General features: G+C 54.0%; 1 protein-coding gene and 1 non-coding gene across 6 annotated transcripts in view; both read left to right on the forward strand.

Annotated features, from left to right (window-relative positions):
• DLGAP4 (DLG associated protein 4) overlaps nucleotides 1–22,673 on the forward strand; it is a 146,131-nt gene that overhangs the window by 25,632 nt on the left and 97,826 nt on the right. The gene's annotated exons all lie outside the window — the stretch shown is intronic.
• LOC142861446 (U6 spliceosomal RNA) lies at nucleotides 19,355–19,458 on the forward strand. Its single transcript, XR_012912676.1, has one exon. It is a non-coding gene; the product is annotated as a U6 spliceosomal RNA (small nuclear RNA).

Genomic DNA, 22,673 nt, shown 5'->3' on the forward strand with positions numbered 1-22,673 from the left:
AAGTGCAGTGAGCGGGGTCCCTCAGCCAGCTGGAGACCTCTTCCAGGTCTGACGTTCCCAAGTCCAGGAGAGCGACCATAAAGCATAGGACGAGGGGTCTCCCATCCCTAACCCCCTTACCCCGCACCCAGCACTCGCGCGCACACGCCAGGACCCTATGAGGGCTCGGGAGGAGTTCTGATCTCTTTTGGGGGGTCATTCCGGGGGCCTGTTGAAGACTTCTCACCCCAAAGGCAGCCTTAATTAGCCTCAGTTTCTTCACCTGTAAAATAGGGACCATGACAAGCCCTGCCTGCCTTCCCAGGGCTGGTTCCTCAAATGGTTCTGAAAAGTGAGGATGGCTTCCGTGGTCTGTGCTCTTTGGATCGCCCGAGCCGGGCACGGCTGAGCAGCACAGGCGGACGAGGGGAGGGCTCCACACTCCAAAGAACCAGCTTCCGTGGGACCGCCTCCCAAATCCACGGCCTTGGGCAGGTAACTGCCACTCCAAGAGCCTTGGTTTCCTTGTCTATAACATGGGACTGATAACCCGGCCTGCCCCCCCCCCGTTCTGTACGAGGACCAAATAAGATCACGCCTGCCTTGCCATCTGTGAAGTGCCGCCTGTCTGTCCTTGTGGGACCGACTCGGGGAGGGCTCGGGACGTCCAGCCAAGGAGCAGAGCTGCATTCCGCCAGTGTTGGGGACCCAGAGGTGGGCCCTGAGCTGGGGAGGGGCAGGGAGGCCTGTAGCCTTTGAAAGTGAAGCTGAAGAGAACCTCACAGATCAAATTCAATAAATATTTGTAAGAGCTGAATGAGTTTCAACTTGAGACAAGTTTCAGCTCTTGAGCCAATTCCAGCGGGTTGCATAGAGTGCAGATTTGAGGATTCCAGGCTTTATCCCGTCGGTGAGAAGGTGAGGTTTTGATTAGCCGTGTCTGCCACGGGTGCAGGAAATACAGGTGGTGGCAAGCTTTCTATCTGCCAGCCAGTCTCCAGCCCAGAGGCTTTCGGGGGACAGCAGCATCTGCTAGAGGCCATGTCGTGTTACCACAGTAATTGGGCAGGCGCTACTAGAGTTTGGAGGGCAGCGGACTGGTAATGTTCTAGCCAGCCTCTCACAATGAAGAATTGTCCCAGCTGCATTCCATGTGACTTTCAAATGTCCTGCCAGCCATTCCCATAGCCAAAAAAAAAAAAAAAAAGCCAACCCTATTTATAATTCCCTGAGCCTGGACCCTCACTGTATTTCATATACAAACATGAAGTATTTTATGCCCAGTTTTAATAAACCAAGAATGTTAACTGTCATCAGTACTAAGGAAAGGATGTGCTTTGTCCGTTGGCTCAGAGCTTTACCAAGAGTTGGTCACCATTTTAGAGCGATCACCTGCTCTAGCTTTGCTACCTGCGATACTGAGACATTTGAGTAGCTGATTCAACAGCACATCTTTCACCGTCTGCCTTTGTAACTGTCACTGATGCAGTGTGTAGGTGCCAGCATCTGATTCCTTCATTATGCGTCCTTGAGTAGTTGTGCCCCAGCATTTGTGCTATATAATACGTGTCATATTATAAATTACTTTCCTTTCACTTCGCCTTTATACTTCAGTTAGGGCATTGTGTTTTTTAAAATTATGCATGTAGTTAGGTAATATGATCTATGAATTTTATTTCAGGAGATTAAAGGGGGACATGACAAACTATTTTGTATAAAAATGGCATCCGGGGTCTGATGGGGTTGAGAGGGACTGAGAACTGCTGTCGCCCAGGCCCTCCCTTTCAGATGGGGAGGCTGGGGTTCAGGGAGGGGAGAGCTTGCCTTTGTTCATGGGGAACGTGGGAGGCAGAACCTGAAACCTGTGCTTTGGGAAGATCTGCCGCCCTCCGGAGTGGGGGGACCCGGGGGCAGGAGAACAGGGCGAGAGGAGGGGCGAGCATGGTGTGGTGGCACTGGGCTGAAGCAGAAGGTGCAGGGCTGGTGGAGAGGTGTTTGGGAGGCCGGGCAGGGCAGGGGGAGGGGAGGGGAGGAGGAAGGTGCTTTCTTGAGGAATTCCTCCCTTTGTCGGAAGAGCTGGCCGTCCCTGGCTGGGAACCTCGGAGGCAATCAGGCCGTCCCACAGAGAGGGCAGTCAGAGCCTCCTGCCACCCCACCCCCACCCCAGCAGCTGGAGACCCAGCCAGGCCGGGCCAGGCCGGCAGCCTGTGGCCAAACCCGCCTCCCGCCCAGTCCTGAGTGGCAGAGAAAATGATGCGTCCGTTCCGAGAAACCGAATACCCTACAATGAATCCAATTAGATTTCATAGGCACATGAAAACGCGATCTATCTTAAATGTCCTCTGCAAACCTCCAGCCGCAGATAAATATTTTATTCCATTCCAGGCAGTCCCAGGCAGAATATCAATTAGCATCCAGCTGCCTCCCTGGCGGGTCCAGACAGTCCTGGCCGAGGAGGGGGATCTGAGCGGAGAGAGCTCGGGTCACCTCGGCAGGTCGCTTTTCCTTCCCGGGCTGCCTGGCCTCACTTGCAGAATGGGTTTGCAACAAATTCCACCCTGTTTCTCCCCCCAGCCCCCCTAGTGCTGAGCAAGGAAGTTCATGTTCATTCATGTGACAGACAGTCCCTGAGCAGCTGCCGTGTGCCAGCTTCGTGGTTGGTGTTGGGGACACAGCCTTGAATGAGACCGACCAGGCCCCGCGCTTGCAGAGCTCACAATCTGGGAAGAGGGGGCAAAAATAAACATGTAAGTGCAGATCGCTCTTGACAGAGATAAGTTTTACAAAGAACACAGTCAGGCTGCTGTGTTAGAGACAAACAGGGAGTATCTGCTATGGACCGATGGGTCAGAGAGGGCCTCCCTGGGGAGGTGCCATCTGTGCCACGATCTGAACTGGGAAAAGTATTCCAGGAAGAAGTTCAGCAAGTGCAAAGGCCCCGAGGTAGGAAAGTGCTTGGTGAATTTGAAGATCAAGAAAAGTAGTGTGGCTGGAGCCGAGTGAATGAGGGGGAGAGGGGCGTGCCGGAAAGTTGGAGAGTGGCAGGGCCAGGGTGGGGGTTGGGTTCATGCTGCATCTCTGTTCAGCAGATGAATTGTGAAACCATTCACAACTGCGAATGAGCAGGGCCAGGAAGACACGTGTCACACCAGAGGGGGAGGGCCACCAAGTCCATGTGTTTTGCATCCAGGTTCCCTGCCAGAGCTCTGCTGATAGGATTGGGTGGCATAAATGAACTGCCCCTTACCCAGGATATCCCTTGACCTGGGCAGAGTCGTTTGGGGTTCAAATCTCAGCTCCACCACTTACCAACTGGGCAAGTCCCTTCACCTCTCTGGGCTCAGTTTCCCTCTCTGTAAAATAGGTGTAATCTCAGCTACCCTTGGAGGACCTTCCTCTGGTGTAACGTGTCTTCCTGCAAGTCTGTTAAATGGGCTAATGTGTATCAAGTGTCTGGTGCCTACATTTTTTTATTTTTTGGTTATGGGGTCTCACTCTGTCTTGTGGGCTAGAGTGCAGTAGTGTCATCGCAGCTCACAGCAACCTCAAACTCCTGGACTCAAGTGAACCTCCTGCCTCAGCCTCCCGAGTAGCTGGGACTCGGCATGTACAGGCATGTGCCACCACACCCATCTAATTTTTTCTTTTTTTGCAGGGATTGGGTCTCACTCTTGCTCAAGCTGGTCTTGAACTCCTGAGCTCAAAGGATCCTCCCACCTCAGCCTCCCAGAGTGCTAGGATTACAGGCGTGAGCCACCGTGCCTGGCCCACTAACTACATCTTGGCTCAGAGAGGGGAAGCAATTTACTCAAGGTCACACAGATGGTGGAGAAACTGGGATTTGAACCTGGATCTGTTGGATTTTGTAGCTGGTCTTACTTCTTCTTTGCCATTCAAGTCCATAGCTTAAAAAGAGAGTACAAGGCCGGGCGCTGTGGCTCACGCCTGTAATCCTAGCTCTTGGGAGGCCGAGGCGGGCGGATTGCTCAAGGTCAGGAGTTCGAAACCAGCCTGAGCAAGAGCGAGACCCTGTCTCTACTATAAATAGAAAGAAATTAATTGGCCAACTGATATATATATAAAAAATTAGCCGGGCATGGTGGCGCATGCCTGTAGTCCCAGCTACCCGGGAGGCTGAGGCAGAAGGATCACTCGAGCCCAGGAGTTTGAGGTTGCTGTGAGCTAGGCTGACGCCATGGCACTCACTCTAGCCTGGGCAACAAAGTGAGACTCTGTCTCAAAAAAAAAAAAAAAAAAAAAAAGAGAGTACAGAGTAGGTAGAAACTTAAAGCCTTGTCCTCAGAAAAAGGAGGCTAGACAGAGGGGTGGCTTTGCCCAGGGCAGTGCCGCTGTCAGAGGAGGGGATCAGAGGGGCTGTGCCTTAGTCCGTTTTGTGCTGCTCACAGAATACCACAGACTGGGCAAAATAGAATGAACAGAAATGTATTGGCTCACAGTTCTGGAGGCTGGGAAGTCTCAGATTGAGAGACTCGCATTTGGTGAGGGCCTTCTTGCTACGTCAGAACATGGAGGAAGGCATCACATGGCAGAAGGTGGGAAAGAGAGAGAGAGAGAGCGAGCAAGTGAGCATGCAAGAGGAGGTGAACCCACTCCTGTGATGATGGCATTAGTCTATTCATGAGAGCAGAGCCCTTGTGACATGGACACCTCTTAAAGGTCCCACCTCCCAATACCATTACAATGACAATTAAGTTTCAGCGTGACTTTTGGAAGGAACAAACATTTAAACCATAGCAGGATGCAATCCTGGCATAGCCAGCCTGGGGCAAAGGCAGCATGTGTCAGAGGGCAAAGCTGGGGGCAAAGAGGAAATCTCAAGGAGATGGGTAGTCTGAGCTGCCCAGTGGTGGAGCAGACAGCTTCATAAGGTAGTGAGCTACCCATCCCTGGAAGTATACAAGCGAAAATCAACATGTTTCCTGAGGAGGTTTGTATTGATTATCTATTTCTGCATAACAAATTACACCAAAATTTAGCAGCCTGAAACAATAGAGATTTATTATCAGCCAGTGGTAGTAGCTGTGCCAGGTAGTTATGCCTGTGGTCCCAGCTACTTTGGGAGGCTGAGCTGGGAGGATCGGTTGAGGCCAAGAGTTCAAGACCAGCCTGGGCAATACAGCAAGACCTTCGTCTCTAAAACAACAACAAAACATGCACACACATCCACACATCTATTATCACACAGTTTCTGTGGGTCAGGAATTTAGGAGCAGCTTAGCTAGGCGATCCTGGCTCAGGGTCTCTCATTAGGCTGCAGTCAAGATGTCAGCCGGGGCTGCAGCCATCTGTAGGCTTGACTGGGGCTCGAGGATTGGCTTCCAAGCTCACTCACAGGGCTGATGGCAGGAGGCCACACGGACCACTCTGCAGGGCTGCTTGAGTGCCTTCTCGACAGGGGAGCTGGGAGCTGGCTTCCCCCAGGGCATGGGACCCGAGAGAGTACGTTGGAAGCTGGATGTCTTTTATGACCTAGCTCTGAAAGTCACATACTGTCATTTCCACAATATCTTATTAATTACTTGGGCCAACCCTAGCCAGTGTGGGAGGGGACTGATTGTACAAAGGTTTGAATACCAGGAGACGAGACTCTTCAGGGGACATCTTGGAGGACGGTTATCACAAATTGAACTGTGAAGCCTTAACTGTACCTTCCAGCATCAGGTGTCCCCTCTGAGCCTCAGTTTCCCCATATGCACACTGGGGGTTGGATTTGGTGATTCTTAGGCGTCCCTGCAGGTCTGTGGTAGGGTGCACCAGGCTCAGTGTGTCAGGTCAGCTGCAGAGCCCCAGGTGGTGGGACTCAGCAGCAGGGCATGCCAGAGGGGCAGTGGAGGCCCGTGGTCACCAGAGTCCCTGAGAAGCACCAAGGCAGGCTGCAGACTGTTCCCCTGGAAGACGCCATCCCAGGCACCAGGCCACCTTTTGGAAAGGAGGCGTATCCACAGATAGGCTGCGACTGGCACATTCCTCCACGCCCAAAAAATCCCACGTAGATGGGATCCCATTTCATCCATCTCCCCTTCCAGCGAGCTTTTTCTGAACGCTCCTCCAGGAGAGAGTGTCTGAGGGGGTGGAGTGGAATGGGGGGGCGGAGGATGGGCACACATAGACGGTGTTTGCGTGTGCGACGCGGGTCTTCCCCACGAGGCAGCTCTCCTAGCGAGCACTGGCCTAGCTCACGGGGGGAGTTTACCCACATTTGTTGGATGAATGAATGAATGAACAAAGCAGAGGTAAAAATGAATGAGCTGCTACGGCAGCTTGTGAAGAGCCCCCAGCCCAGTGGGGGCCCTGTAGCTCATCCCAGCACAGAGCGCCAGGAGCCCTAGCCGCCTCTGCACGGCTCAGGGGCCAACTGGGTGATGGCGCTGTGGCTGACGGGGCAGGCAGAGAGCAGCAGGGAGGGCCTCCGGAGGAGGTGGCCTGTGAGCCGGGCCTGGCTGCAGTCAAGGCAGCAGGGACATGCAGCCTGCAGGGAGTGAAGGCGCGGGGTGGGCGTGCTGCCACAGAAGGGGCAGGGGCCGGTGGCCAAGGGCCTCGGATGCCGCAGGCAGCAGGGCAGCCGGGGAGGCGTCTTGGGTGCGGAGGATGAGGTTGGGATCGGGAAGATGTGGAGAGTGGTTAAGAGCAGGGACTTTGGACTTGGACGGCCCGGGTTCGAATCCCAGCTCTGTGACCCTGGGCAAGGTCATTGTCAGTCTCAGTCTCCTCCGCTGTACGATGGAGATGCTGACGGCAGTTGACTATCCCTGGGGCTGCCGGAGGTGAAAGCGAGTTAATTTATGTGGAGTGCTCAGCACAGAGTCTGATCCGCAGCGAGGCTGTGCGAGTGCTGGTTATTCTAAGTGTTGTGTACACATGCGAGGGAGGCTGGGACGTTTCTGGCAGGCCACATGAGAGATTCCAGGGAGTACACATGGGGTGCCTAGGTGGGAGGAGACTTACTATTTTTTGCACATCCTGGGCATGTGCTGTCTTACTGGTGATGGCGGATGGGGCCGGGAGGCTGGGGAGGCCGGGGGGAGCTGGGGCCTGGTCGGGCCAGAGCTGACGGGGTCCAGCCACGCAGAGAACTGAGGAGGGAAGCAAAGGCTGGACTAGGGTGTTGGGTGCTGCCACCTTAGGAGGGCCTGGTGGCCTGTTAAATGGGGGAGGGGGGAGTGAGGGCACCCCAAAGTTGACACACCTATGTTGGGACATCTAGGCCCAAATGGACTCCAGGCTGGGGACTCCCGTGGAGGGGACAACAAGAAACTGTGCCAGGCTGGACCCTGAGAGAGGGCCCCAGGAGGGAGCAGCCTGTGGGGCCCAGCACTGCTTCTTTGAAGGCGCTGAGACGATGACCGCAGTACAGCGCTGGTGTCCACGGGGAGACTGGAGCCTCGGGCTCGGGCTGGAGGTGGCCGTTGGAAGCCGCGGCCATGATGGGAGCTCAGCCCCCTGCTCCACGCGTTCAGCCCCCACCTTGGCAGGGAGTGGGGTGTGGGCGAAGAGTTACCCCTGCTCAGCAGGGCACAGACGCTCTGCTTGTCTTGGTCATGGGGGCGGGGGAAGGAGGGACAGAGCACCCGGGGCTGACCCGCCAGCCACTGACTCCTCTCTTTAAAGTGGGAGTGTGGCTCATAGCAGGGTGTTTGGATACCATGGATGGTTCTCAGCCCTAGAACCCAGCTTTGTAATCACCAAGTTCTGCATGCAACCCCCTTCCCACCCTGAGAGATGAGGGGCAGGGCAAGTCCCCTGCCTCGGCCAGTCGGCTGGAGACCCTGGAATCCCGGACTGTGTGAGCTGTAAGAGACCTTGGACCCCTGTTCCGTGGGAACCCCATGTTGTGCAGACAAGCAAACCGAGAGTGGCAGTGGGTTAGGGGTCCAATGGGGACCAGTCGGCAGCCTCTGTGCCCCAGTCTCCCAGAGTGGCAGGTGGGGGACAGTGGGAAGCCTGCAGGAGTCCAGCAGACCCAGGTTCGAATCCTAGCTCTGCTGCTTACCAGATAAGTTCCCTCACCCCTGAGCCCCAGTTTCCTCGTCCTTCAGTCAGAATTAACAATCCTTGGTCTTAGAGTTGTGGAGGTCAAATGATATCATGTGTTAAAGGGGCCGGTGACCCTGAATGAATGGTGTTCCCTTTTAAAATGTAGTCCCAAGTGGTCGTTCACTTCATCTGCATTATTTCATTCATTCTTTCACCAGGCTTTTGCTTAGCACCAGCTGTATACCAGGAATACAGACAGGACTCAGGAATGTCTGCTTCCCTTAAGGGGCTCACAGAGTGTGGGAGAGAAGATTCCAGGTTTCTGGAGGGGTGTACCTCCAAGCACCATGTACCTGCCAAGGGTCAGAGAAATACAGACGGGAGGGCATTTGGGCTGGGTCGCTGGGATGCACAGGAGTTCCCTTGGCAGTCACGGGAAAGGAGAACATTCTAGGCGGAGGCAGTGGCGTGTGCAAAGTTGTGGACGTGTGGAACACCAGGGTGTGTTCTGGGAGGCCGAGGGCCCCGTGTGTGCGGCTTCCAGGTGGGCAGCTGGTGCGGAGGGAGACACGGGGCTCTGGGCAAGGACAGACGGAGGGACCACGCCAGGGGCCTTGAGTGTGGTCTTGGTGTGGGTTCTCCTGGAGACCCCCAGACAGGCTTCAGGGAGTTTGTTTGCGAGATGATCCCCGGAAACCACAGAAGGGGAGTGGGGAAGGGAAGAAAAGGAGTCAAGTGAGAGAAGTGTTATCCAGTTACCGTGGACAGCTGGGCTCAGCGCCACTGGGGAGCCCTGGAAGTACGAGCAGAGCACACAACTCAGGGTCGCCTGCACAGAAGGCTCCGGGGCTGGTGTTTACCTGCCGCTCCCACCCGTCACTGGCTGAGGGCTGCCTCTGGGGACTTCATCTCCCAGGTGTTCCCAGTTGGCCCGTGCACAGCTGAGCTTCTCCCCTGGGGAGTCACAGGTGTTTGTGGTAGGTGTCCTTTGGCAGGTGGAGGTGCAGGGCGGGGCTCCAGCAGCACCTGCTGCAGGTTCCATCCTCCATTGCCTTTTGGGGAAGAGGGCCCAGTAAACGCCTGTGCCGGGGAGCCCAACCCCTGAGGCCCCCCCTGCTCTTCGCACAACCCAGGCTCACCTTCCCCGCGTTCAGCGCCACGGCCCCGTCCTGTAACCCCGGTCAGGGTGTGCCTGCTAATGAGCCTTTGGTGACACCTAGGAGTCTGCAGTTTATTATTTTTAATTAATAATAATTTATTTTAAAAAATAAATGTTTATACATAACCTTAACATTTGTACCCCCATAATATGCTGAAAAATAAATAAATTTTTGCAATAGGTAATACATTTGCATGAATCAGAATTCTTAAGACTAAATGCAATGTGGTCTCCTTGATTGGATCTCGAAACAGACAAAGAGCATTAATGGAATTGGTGAAATCAGAACAAAGTGGGGTTTAGTTAATAGTAATGTGCTGATGTTAATTTCTAAATTTTGACAAATGTACCATTGTTAAGTAAAATGTTAACATTAGGGGAAACCGATGAGGGTTATAAAGGAACTCTCTGTACTATCTTTGCAACCTGGAATAATCTGAAACCATTCCAAAATAAAAGCCTTATTTTTTTTTTTAATTCCAAAAATCATAGTAGGCCATGCGCAGTGGCTCATGCCTGTAATCCCAGCACTTTGGGAGGCCGAGGTAGGAGGATCACTGAGGTCAGGAATTCAAGAGCCATCTGGGCAACAATTTAACAATTAGCCAGACATGGTGGCGTGCCCCTGTAGTCCCAGCTACTGAGGAGGCGCAGGTGGGAAGATCACTTTAGCCTAGGAGTTGGAGGTTGCAGTGACCTATGACTGCACCACTGTACTGTAGCCTGGGAGACAGAATGAGACCCTGTCATGAAAGAAAGAGAAAGAGGAAGGGAGGGAGGGAGGGAGGTAGTAAAAAGTGCCCCTCCTACCCTTTCTTCCATCCACTCTGTTCCTGGTTTCTTGGGTGCCCTTCTGCTGGTAGCAAGCAAGAACAGTACTCTCTTGCCCCGTCTCTAGGAGACTGGTAGGTGCATACCGTAGCAGACACTGCCAGTGCCCTGCCCCTACCACCTAAACGCTCTGTCTGGTTTGTGTCACTGCTTCCTTCTGGAGTCACCCGCAGCTCTCCAGCGGCAGGCTTCCTTTCGGGGAGGGTGGCAGTGCTGGGGAGCTAATTCCCCAGGAGCAGCCCCTTGCCGTTGTGGGAGGAGGTGGAGGGCACCTACCCCATCACCCCTCGGTGCGATGGCCCTGAGATAAGGGTCTCACTCGAAGTGCAGCGTCCCAGTGGGGCTGGGCCCCGGTTGCCCAGGGCTGGGTCGTGCGTCCTTGATTGGCTCCTTTCGTCCCCGCCACTCGCTGAGCTTCCTGGGACCACCTCCCGCAGAGGCTTGACTGCTTGTCTGTGGGTCTGCCTCTCGGAGAACCCCAACTAAGACACACGCCACAGCCCTGTCCTGCCGCGGCTGTCCCTCGTCACCGTGGACTGGGAGGGCGCTCCCCGTCGGTAGGCTGAGCTGCCTCATTCTTTTTGAGGGCGGCATAGCGTGCCGTAGCGTGCCGGGTGGCGATGCATCCGCTCTCCCGATGGCAGCCGTGGGCTGCTCGGCTCTCGCTAGCACAGACCGTGTTTCGGCAAGAGCCCCACACCCACCGCCTCCCACGCGCGCAAGGCGAGGCTGCTGGCACTTCCTAGAAGTGGGATTGCGGCACTCGCGGCCGCTGGGCCTCAGCTGTTTGGATGGCTGGTGGCCTACGGTTTAAATCTAGAGTCCCTAGGGGGCATCCAGGCCCCCCATGATCTGACCCCAGGTGTTTTCCTTCCGCTCCAAAGCCCACTTGCCGTTCCCAGCACTTCTCCTTGCGTCTCTCACCTTTGACCATAATTTTGTCTCTTCTTATCCCTTTTGCGAAATGCTTTTTCCTGTACCTTTCCCCGTCGAGAGCCTGCTCGTCCTCAGAGGTGGCTGCAGCGGGGAGCCTCCCTGGGGCCCCCGTGAGTGTTCATCTCTCCTCACTGGGCTGCACACCCCGCTTTCACACTTCCTGGGATTTATCTGTACGTGTTGTACAATTGCTGTGTGTATTGCCGCCTCCTCCACTTGGCCACAAGCTCTTTAAGGGCTGGGACCGTCTGAGTCACGGAGCAGGCCCCGTAAATGCTGGAGGAATTGAATTAAATGTGCGGGCAGTTGCTGCATCCTGACCGTTCTGTCCTGCTGTTGCCAGCAGGATGGTCCCGCAGCGGGGGCTGGGATGAAACCGGCTGAGGCAGGTGGTGGCCTCCAGAATGTGCCTGCCCCCCCCATCAGAGCTCCAGGGCTGAGGACAGGGCAGTGTGTCCCCTGCACGACCCTCCCTTGAGAGTCCTCTCCTGGCCAGGTGGAGGAAGGTTTTGGCGAGCACAAGGCTGGTGGCCAGCTGGGCCTCGTGTCCTGAGAGCCAGGAGGTGGCACGGGGAGCCAACGGGCAGCACGGGCTCTGGAGCCACTCGGCCTGGGTTCGAGTCCCAGCTCTGACATGTGTGTGACCTCGCACAGGCCATCTCTCTCTGTGCCCCAGTTCTCTCTATATAAAATGGGACTCACGGTGAGACCCGCTTCACACTCAAGGGTTCAACTAGGTGGTTCACATGCTCACGTGTATGTGGGAGGCACGTGGTAAGCTTTGGAAAGATCTCGATTCGCGGACGCTTGGGGGCTCCTGTGACGAGCACAGCTGCTCTTTCCTGAGCACCCGCCACACTCTTGCTGGGCGCTCTGCGTGTCCACCTTCCTGCAGCTCGCAGATGCCCTGTGGTGACATGCCTTTTTAAATTGTGGTAGGACACACATAAAATCGGCCATTTAAACCATTTTAAATGACAGCTCGGTGGCACTCGGTACATTCACAGCGTTGTGCAGCCGCCACCACTGTTCATTCCCGGACTCTTTCCTCACCCCCAGCAGAGACCTGGTGCCTGTGACGCAGTCACTCCCCATCTCCCTCCTCCCAGCCCCTGGCAACTGCTCATCTACTGACCGTGCCTGGGGATTTGCCTGCTCTGGGCATTTCGTATAAACGGAGTCACACAGTATGTGGCCTTCTGCGTCTGGCGTCTTTCACTGAGCGTGGTGTGATGTTTCGAGGTTCATCCCTGTTCTAGGGTGGATCAGAACCGCATTCCCTCTGCTGGCAGGATAATCTCCCACTGTACGGCGAGTGAGGCATGACATCTTAGCCACACCTCCCAGGCAAAGAAACCGAGGCTGAAAGAGGCCGACTGAGCTGCGTGGGGGTCCTACCACGGGAAGCGTAGGGCAGATTTGTGCCTGTGTCCAGCCCGTCCAGTGGGGCCCAGCCCCTGTCGTCTCCCCTCCATAGGACCAGCTGGTTTGCAAACGTTCTCCCGCCCAGCTAGTGCCCTTTGTTCCTCGTGAGAGCCCCGCGTGGTCGGGGTGATCATGTCCAGTTTCCAATGGAAAAACTGAGCTGGGGAGAGTGACTTGCCTGAGGTCACCCTGTGAGCTAGGCGGGACTAGGGCGCAGCCCCACAGTCACAACGAACACTGCTTTAGAACGGCAGTGAGGGGTGACTGCGGTCCACCCGGACCCTGCTGGGATGGGAAGGGGAGAAAGTGAGCCCCTGCCCGTGACCTCCTCCCTGTCCTGGAGGTGTCCAGGGGTGACCTGGGGAGCCACCCATGGGGCTGACGGGCACCTGTCTTGCAGCCGTAGCCAGCTGTCTGTCCCTCACCAGCCCTTCGGAAAGGCCTCGGGAACATCCACCCTGGGGTGGATTTTTAGCTTTTGTTCATCAGCAAAAAATCATTTCTGTTGACCAGCACCTTCCATGGCCTGGCTGCTGACTCTCCAGCCTGGCCGGGCAGCAAGCTCAGAGTCAGGAGGCCTGAGCCCCCTGCAGCCTCCACCTGCCGTGTGACCTGGGGCAAATGCCAGCCTCTGTCCCAGCCCAGTCAGCAAAGTGGAGCATGACAGGGCTGGACAGGGTATGACAGGGTCAGTGTAGAGCAACTTCCCACAACTCGAAGGCTTTGGAGAGGCTTCTGTGGGGACTGGGGAGGGCAAAGGCCCCAACCCTGTCCCCCTCCAGGTCCACGAGGGACTCACGGGAATCACTGACGCACAGTGATTAAGGCCCAGGCCAGCGCTGCCTGTGCGGATGGATGTGGTGTCTGTGTACGCCATCCACGTGGTGGCCACTAGCCATTGGTGGCCATTGAGCACTTGATCTGTGGCTAGTCCAACTGAATTCTTAAATTTAATTCTATTTAAGTTTAATTAGATATCCAGAGCAAGTCTAGACCGTTGTGCTCTGGGAACAAGAGCCACTCAGAAAGTGGTCACAGTGCAGAACACACCAACCTTTGTTTGTTCAAGACCTCCAGAGAGCACTGGCCTAGGAGTCCGGAGACCTGGGTACAGACCTCAGCTGCCGCCAACCTGCTGTGTGACTGGCCCAAATCTCATTCGCTCTCTGAACCTCTAGGAGGCTAAACAAAGACCTTGCCCGGCCCTGTCTGGTTCCAGAGTTCACACTTTCTCTGACCCTGACCTCCTGTGGGCAGGTCCCCTTGTTAAGGATTGCAACAGCACATGCTTGCGGAGTGCTCGCTGCATGCCAGGCCCTGTGCCAAGCCATCTGTCTGTGTTAACTCACTGATCTCTCCCAAAACCATTTGAGGACACTGGGCTCAGGGAGGTTAAGTTACCAGCTCAAAGTCACACAGCAAGTAAATGTCAGCACCAGGATTCAAACTTGAGGAAGCTGGCGTTCCAGCCTCCATGCCGCACCATCCCAGGGGCAGGGCTGTACCTGGCCCTCCCTGGGGCCACCACAGGGAGCAGCTGGAGCAGGACAGTGAGGCCTAGAATGTCGAGTGGTCCCCAGGTGAGGCCTGGAGGTGCAGTGGAGGGGCAGTCGTGGTCATCATCGTGATCATCCTCTCATCCCCACAACTCAGGCTTTTCCTAGGTGAGGGTGGGGTGACCCTGATTTCCCCAGGAATGCAGGGAAGAAGCTCAAACCAGACTCACTGGCTCCATCTCAGCCACTGACCCCTCTTCCTCTGCCCTGTGTCCTCACGGTCCTTCACGCTTGAGATGAGCATATAATCCATCATCTAAACCGTGACACCTCCGAGAATGAAACAGAGCACTAACCGCTGGGGACTCCAGGACAACAGGTAGAAGCTGGGAAAGCCAGGATGGATGTCACGCTCTTTATGCACCAACATTTGCAGAGTGCCAGCTCTGTACAGGGTCATTGCTTCTGCTTCATAGGGACACTTAGAGCTCCTGGCGCTGTTAGCTCTCGTCATGGGGGAGCCCAGAGGAGACTTACCTCCCACTTGCAAGGTTGGGGAAGATTTCCTGGAGGAGGGGGTGTCTCCTCTGAGCTTCAAGGACATTAGGCAGAGAACAGGGCTAGGGACAGTGTTCTCAGGAAGGTTCTCGGGAACAGAAACACCAGCCCAGCCCATCTGGGATTCACACATGGAGAAGCAGCAAGAAGGAGGTTTGGGGGGGCCGCAATCAACTCCTTTCTCTTCTGTTGGGCAGCCCCAATCCCCTTCAGCTCCCATCTCTTTGAAGTTTTAGCTGTCCAACCACCTCATTCATTTAGCAACTTTTACTGTGCACCTACTATGTACCGACTCTGTGCTTAGCGCCAGGGATACAGTGGAAAACCAAACAGGTGTGTTCCCTCCTGCCTCCGAACCCACAGAGCATGGGAGACATGAGTCCAGTACACAGGCAGCCCAGCAGGAGAACTGGAGACCCTGGTACGTGTTTTGAAGGAAATCTGTAAGGGTGTTGAGAGACCGTGCAGGGGGGTGGAGGTACCTTCTAGGCACAGGAGTTAGGAGGTGACCTTTTGGCCTCTGAGGAGTTGACATCTGAGCAGAAATTTGAATCAACAGAAGCAGCTGGATATGTAACGAGTTGAGGGGAAAACCTTCAGCTGGAGGGAACAGCATGGGCAAAGGCCCTGTGGCAGGAAAGAGCTGGAATGCTGGAGAGAGAACTGATGAGGCGTCCGGCGTGGCTGAGGCAGGACGAGACGGCTGGAGTTTTGCCCGACGATGAGGGGAGAGGAGACCTTGAAGCGATTCAGGGGACCTGGGTGAAGCTGTTCCATCTGGGTTTTTTAAAGGATGACTCTGTGGTTCTCCCTCCTTAGTCCCTTTGTTCTGAGGGGCCAGGAGCCCTTGGGTCTGTGTTTCCACCTGTCTTTTCTGCGTCTACCACACAGAGATGAGTGCTGAGCCTGGGGCCTCTGTGGCCTCTGACGTTTTGGCTGAGGCCAGGCAGGATTAAATGGGGTGTGGTCACAGAGAGGCCGAGCAAACAGCCCTGTCCCTGTGGAGCCCCGAGCCCCCAGATATGTGCCCCTCACCCCCAGGGAGCTGCAGCATCTGCAGCCCGGGCCCTGGGTTCAGAGTTCACTCCCAGGATGGGCCCAGGAATTCGTTTCGAGTGGCCGTCTCCACATGGAGGAGGGGGCCCGAGGTGGGGGCCGTGTCAGCCACACGTCCCAAGAAGCCATTGCCTGCTATCTTGTTGACCAAACAACCAGCTGATTGAATGTCACGCTTTTCATGCAGTTGCTATGGACACAGACTTAGGCTGGAAACAATCTGGACCGTGAATACACCAGGATTACGGAGGTGTCTTAGGTGAAAAGGATCCTGAAATCTCAGCTCAGCCTGATGGGCAGGGCCACGGAACGTGGGCTCAAGAGTCAGACTCGGCCTCACCCCCAGTCCCCCCTGCTACTGGCTGTGGGGCCTAGAGCAGGTGACTTCAGCCATGCAAGCTGCTGCTTCTCCTCTAGCGGGGGTGTATTTGTGACCTATTTCTGCATAACTACTTAACTCCAAAACTTGGCAGGGGCTTCAAAGAATAAACATGTATTATCCCACAGAGTCTCTGAGGCTCAGGAACCCAAGAGCAGCCTCCCGGGGTGGTTCTGGCTCGGGGTGTGTCCTGAGGTTGCGGTCAAGCTGTCAGCTGAGGCTTCAGCCATCTGAAGTCCTAACTGAGGCTGGAGGATCCGCTTCCAAGTGGCTCACTCATGAGTCTGGCAAGTTAGTGCTGGCTGTTGGCAGAGGCCTCAGTTCCACCCACATGACCCTAGGGCTGCTTGAGTGTCCTCACAACATGGCGGCTCACTGCTCCAAGAAGGCAAAGCGCAAGCTGCACCGTCTTTCCTGAGTGAGCCTCAGAAGTCACACTCAGTCATTTCCACGATATCCACAGGTAAACCCTATTCGTGTTGGCGGGGAGGGGGCTACACGAGGGCATGCATATAGAAGGCGGGGACCACTGGGGTGCATCTTGCAGGCTGGCTACCATGACGGACTCATCATTTCCACGAGGTAGACCTGTAGTGAGGATCAAATGAGCTCACACATGTGAAGCACCTGGTATACAGTAAGCGCTCAGTAAAGGATCACAGCTCTATCCCTTAGCTTGATTAGTTTGAGTGTAAAACCTACCACCCTGTAGCTGCCTCACTCCCTGCCTCATTTCTTGGCATCCCGGGACTTTCTGCTGCTCTGTCATTCAACACGAGCTTTATAGGCATCTACTGTATCCAGGCCCTGGCTGGGTGCTAGCGACACAGCAGTGACCAAGACCACTCCGCCCTGGCTGCCCCGGCTACTCGGGGCGGATATCCAGGCGGAACAGCAGAGGGGGCTGGCAGGCGAGGGCTGCTTGGGACAGTGAGGTCGGGGAGGGCCTCTCCGTAGAGCAGCCTGTGAGCTGAGACAACTGAACTCGGTCGTTGGGGGACAGACAGTGGGGACCTGGCCCCTTCGGGGCTGCACAGGTGGTGAGAAGGGGTGGAGCTCTGAGGATGTGGCGGAGGTAGAGCTGTTTCTGGAGCATTTGCTGTCGAATGGGATGTGGGGTAGAGAGAGAGGAGTCAAGGATGCCTCCTGGCTTCTGCGCTTGGCAAAGCAGCGGGGACCGTTGTTGCCGGGAGCTGAGCTGGGGCAGACCAGGGAGGAGCCAGCCAAGGTGGGTGGCAGATCAGGTGCTTGATCTTGGACCTGTCAGACATCCGGAGTGAGATGTCAAGGAGGCAGTTAGAGATGGAGTCTGGTGTTGGGGAGAAAGACTGGGCGGAAGATGTAAATTTAGGAGTTGTCAGATAGGTGGTGTTTAAAGCCACGTGTCGTGTCGGGATGAGCTCAGCCAGGGAGAGAGCGTGCAGAGAGAGGAGCGGAGAGCAGCCAGTTCCTCTGTGTGTAGACGTCAGAGGAGATGCCAGCAAGAGATGGAATAGGCGTGACAAGACATACCGGAGGAGAATGGGAGCGGTGTCCAAAGATAAGGTCGCAGTTCAACACAGCCTGCCTCTCTCTGCCTTCACCCCTACCCCAGGCAGCACCAAGGCCCAGGGGGGCCCGTAGAACCGATCCTTCCCTTTCCACACATCATCGCTTTGGAGATGAAAGTCAGTGGCTGTGTCCTCCATGGACTGCTATGAACATCCCCAGAATGTTTGGCCATTGCACCCCACTTTATTTCCAGACCTTCATCGCTTGACTCATCTCCCATGCCCTACTCTAAGTGTCTTTCCTTTACTGAAGGGCTCAGCATTAAGCAAGACTATCCCCTCCTTTCATTTAGACTCTCTACCTCTATCAATGTGACCTTAGAACTAGGCTCTCTGGTAGCAGTGAATAGAGAAGATAGGAGTGGGGAATGGTAAGGGATCTGGGCTGGTTAAAGGGAAGGGCTATGAAGAAAGAAAGTGGTATTGGTAGCATCTGTAAAAGGGGTTTGGGGTGGGTTAGATCAGTGAGTGTCTTGATTGCCACACCAAGGCGTTTAAACTGAGGAGGGAAGAGGCATCCGCAGAAGGTTCTGGAAAAGGGAATGATGCAGTCAGGTGAGCTTTGCTTCAGGAAGCGCCATGCTGGGTTCTGTTCCTGGCCTTGTCCCCAGCTAGCTCTCCCATGCTCCCAGGCCAACTCTGGCAGCAAGATGAGGTGCGGTGGGACAGGGCGGCCCTGCTCTGTGGCAGGCGGGGCAGCAGCTGCAGACACAGAGCATCATGGAGCAGGGAGGGCTCTGGGGAGGCGGCAGCGTCACTGGTCCCTCCACGTTGCCATGAGGGCAATGAGGCTTATATTAATGAGAGGTAATTATGGCACCCGGGTGGGCCTAAGTATAGCTCATTGACAAAGGCAGCACAAGGCAGCCAGCTGCTTCCTCCTGCGAGGCCAAGGCCTGCCTATTTTAGGAGCTCCCCAAGGTAAGGCTCCTGCCACCCGGGTGTGGAGTGGCTGCGGGGCTGGTGCCCTGTGGGCCAGGCACCCTGCCCGCGGAGAGAGTCAGTGTGACCAGACGCTCAGCCCATCCTCACTCAAGGCCCTTACTATCCAGAGAAGGAGACCGAGCCCAGAGAGGGGAGGGACCGTCTGTGACAGCAGATAAGTAGCAGCATTAGGATTTGAATCCAGGTCCTCCCACATGCCCTTCCCACTGTGCTGTCCCTAACTGGAAGCTTTGGGCTGTCGCCACGAAGCACAGTGGAGTGAGGTGACGAAGGGAATGCGACTGACACTTACTGGGCACCTACGTGCCAGAGGCTTTCATATGACATCACAGTTCATTCTCATCATTACCTTGAAAAGTCAGGCTCACCAGCCCCGTGTTCTAGAGTAAGAAACCGAGCTCAGGAGGAATAATGAAATCACCAAAATCCTGCAGTGAGGAGGGAAAGAAGTAGAATCCAGTTTGTCCTGCCTTCGGTCAGGTTCCCCAGGAAGCAGACTCTGAGACGCTGAGGTTTGCATGCAGAAGTTTCCTGGGAAGTCTTTTGGGATCACCTGTGAGGCGGAGGGGCGCAGGAGGGGGTGCATCGGGGAGCTGAACCCCAATGCAGCACAACACAGGCCTCGGCTAACCCACGGGGAGCTCTGGGGCTGGGATGGCCCGTTAGGGTCGTTCTGAAGTGAGCAAGGGAGGCATGCCTTGGTACCCAAACACCTGCCAGTCACTGAATGCAGGGTGCCTCGGGTGTGGCGTCCTCTTTGAGTTGAGAGCAATTCCTCGCAGGAACTTGACTGTGAACTGGCAGCAGCCAGTGCTGGCATCAGGAGGCACGAGAGCACATCCATCCGTTTTTCATTCGTCTGCCTCCTAAAAAGAACCAGCTCCTGCCCTCAGGAAGGTTACAGGAGACAGGGACTCACTTTCTTTGTGGCATTAATAGGCCAGGAGGCGCTGGGGGAGGGAGGCCGTCCGTGTTAATGAGGAAGGGAAGAGTGAGTGCGTGGCCATTCCTGGGAAAGGAAAAAAAACATCAAAAACCTACAGGGGTGCTCGCTTCAGCAGCACACATACTAAAATCGGAACAACACAGAGATTAGCATGGCCCCTGCGCAAGGATGACATGCAAATTCGCAAAGCATTCCATATTTTTTCAATCATATCAGTGAATGTGAAAAACCTACAGGAACAGAATGGGAGAAAAGATTTACAAGCCATATATCTGACAAGCATTTAATATCCAGAATATGTATAAAGAACTCCTAGAACTCACCCACAAAAATGAAAAACAACCCAATTATAAAATGGGCAAAGGACCTAAATAGACATTTCTCCAAAGAAGATATACAAATGGCCAATAAGCACATGAAAAGATGCTCAACACCATTAGTCATCAGGGAAATGCAAATCAAAACCATAATGAGATGCTAGTTCACACCTACTAGGATGGCTATAATTTCAAAAAAAAGGAAAATAACAAGTGCCGGCAAGGATGTGGAGAAATTGGAACCCCTATACATTGCTGGTGGGAATGTAAAATGATGCAGCTGCTATGGAAAACAGTTTGGTGGATCCTCACAAAGTTAAACATAGAATTACCATATGATCCAGCAATTCTACTTCTGGGTATAAACCCAAAAGAACTGAAAACAGGGACGCAGGCAGATACTTGCTCACCAATGTTCATAGCAGCATTATTCACAATAGCCAAAAGGTGGAAACAACCCAAGTGCCCTTTGACAGATGAATGAGTGGATAGACAGAGTGTGGTGTGTACATACAATGGAATAGTATGCAACCATAAAACAGAATGAAGCTGTGAAATATGCTACAAAATGGATGAACTTTGAAAACATTATGCTAAGTGAAATCAGTCAGACACAACGTGACAAACATTGCATGAGTTCACCTATTTGGAATATCTAGAACGGGCAAATTTATAAAGATAGAAAGTAGATCAGAAATCATCAGAGGCTGAGAGAAGGGAAAGAATACGGAGTTCTTGCTTAATGTGCACAGAGTTTCTGTTTGGGGTGATGAAAAGGTTTTAGAAATGGTGGTGGTGGTCGCACAACATCGTGAATGTACTTAATGACTTGTACACTTAAAAATGGTTAAAATGGCAAATTTATGTGACATATCTTTTACCATAAAAATAAACCCAATGGAAAATGGGTAAATCCATAGATACAGAAAGTCGATTGGTGACTGTCAGAGGCTGGGACAAGGAGGAAACAGAGAATGACTGCTGACTCGGTGCAGGTTTTCTTTGGAGATCACGAAATGTTTTGCAATGAGATGGAGGGAGTGGTTACCCAGCACCGTGAATGTAATTAATGTCACTGAATTGTATGCTTTAAAATGGCTAATTTTATGTTGTGTAAATTTCTCCTCAATTTACAAAAAAAGGGAGGGGGGAGGAACCTGTGGAGAAATAAAACCTATGATATGTTGCCAAAAAGGTACTCAGGGGAAAATGTATAGCCTTTCTGTGACACATTTTACTAGAATATAAAGAAGTCAGGCTGGGCGTGGCAGCTCACGCCTGTAATCCAGGTACTCTGAGCAAGGGTAAGATCCCATCTCTACTAAAAATAGAAAGAAATTAATTGGCCAACTAAAAATATATAGAAAAAATTAGCTGGGCATGGTGGTGCATGCCTGTAGTCTCAGCTACTCAGGAGGCTGAGGCAGGAGGATCGCTTGAGCCCAGGAGTTTGAGGTTGCTGTGAGCTAGGCTGACGCCACGGCACTCTAGCCTGGGCAACAGAGTGAGACTCTGTCTCAAAAAAAAAAAAAAAAAAAAGGTCAGAAGATAAATGAACTAAACTCCCAACTCAAAAAGGTGGAAAAAGTATTATCAGAAAGTGTGCTGGACCCAGCTTTAGCAGGGAGTGATGGACGAGGTACCTTCTGGGAGGTGGTTGGAACTCTAGAACTGCACTGTCCAATATGGTAGCCACTTGCCACATGTGCTGTTTAAATTTAAATTAACTAAACTTAAATAAAATTAAAAATGCCATTTCTCAGTTGCACTAGCTGCATGTCAGGTGCTCTGTGGCCACATGTGCCTGGCGGGTTCCATATGGGACAGCGCACATCCAGGGATGATGGACAATAAGCTAGCAAACGAGTAAGCGTGCAGGAGTTTCCAAGAGCAATGAGGGGTGTGAAGAAAACGCAGCAGGGTGACAAGCTCGGCTGGCAGGTAGGGAGTGAGTGATGGGGACAAGGCTGAGAAAGCTGGCAGAAGCTAGACATTGCTGGACATCACCTTGTGCCATCCTAGCCTCCCCACCCTCTGCCCTTAGCCGGCGGGCACACCCCCGCACAGTCCCCTTTCTTTGCAGACTCTCTAGTTTAGGATGGCTCGGGGGTTGGGGCTTGCGTTTAGAGTCAAGAGACCAGGGTTCCAGGCCTGGCTCGTGGCCTTGTAGTGTCTGTGCCCCAGGCTGACACTCTTTGTCTCACAGGAGGCCATGTGGCTGGAGCTTCTTGCAGGTCTAGAGGTCAGAGTCTAAAATGGGTTGCAGGGCCACGTTCCTTCTGGAGGCTCTTGGGGAGAGGCCGTCTCCTTGCCTCTTCCAGATCTAGAGGTTGCCTGCATGCCATGGCTTGTGACCCTGTGTCACTCTGACCTCTGCTTCCGTCGTCACCACATCTCTGACTCTGAGCTTCATGCCTCTTTTTTTTTTTTTCTTTTTTTTGAGACAGAGTCTTGCTCTGTTGCTCCAGGTAGAGTGCAGTGGCATCATCACAGCTCATAGCAACCTCAAACTCCTGGGCTCAAGTGATCCTTCTGCCTCAGCCTCCCAAGTAGCTGGGACTACAAGCACATGCCATGATGCCTGGCTAATGTAGAGACGGGGTCTCCCTTTGGCTCAAGCTGGTTTTTTTTTTTTTTTTTTTTTTTTTGAGACAGAGTCTCGCTTTGTTGCCCAGGCTAGAGTGAGTGCCGTGGCGTCAGCCTAGCTCACAGCAACCTCAAACTCCTGGGCTCAAACGATCCTACTGCCTCAGCCTCCCAAGTAGCTGGGACTACAGGCATGCACCACCATGCCCGGCTAATTTTTTTCTATATATATTAGTTGGCCAATTATTTCTTTCTATTTATAGTAGAGACGGGGTCTCGCTCTTGCTCAGGCTGGTTTCGAACTCCTGACCTCGAGCAATCCGCCCGCCTTGGCCTCCCAGAGTGCTAGGATTACAGGCGTGAGCCACTGCACCCAGCCTCAAGCTGGTCTTGAACTCCTGACCTCAAGTGATCCACCCGCCTCAGCCTCCCAGAGTGCTAGGATTACAGGTGTGAGCCGCGACACCTGGCCATCATGCCTCCTCATGAGGCTGCATGTGATTGGGTCGTGCCGT

This window comes from Microcebus murinus, chromosome 16 (assembly GCF_040939455.1).
Source record: "Microcebus murinus isolate Inina chromosome 16, M.murinus_Inina_mat1.0, whole genome shotgun sequence".
In the NCBI taxonomy this organism is placed as follows: domain Eukaryota; kingdom Metazoa; phylum Chordata; class Mammalia; order Primates; family Cheirogaleidae; genus Microcebus; species Microcebus murinus.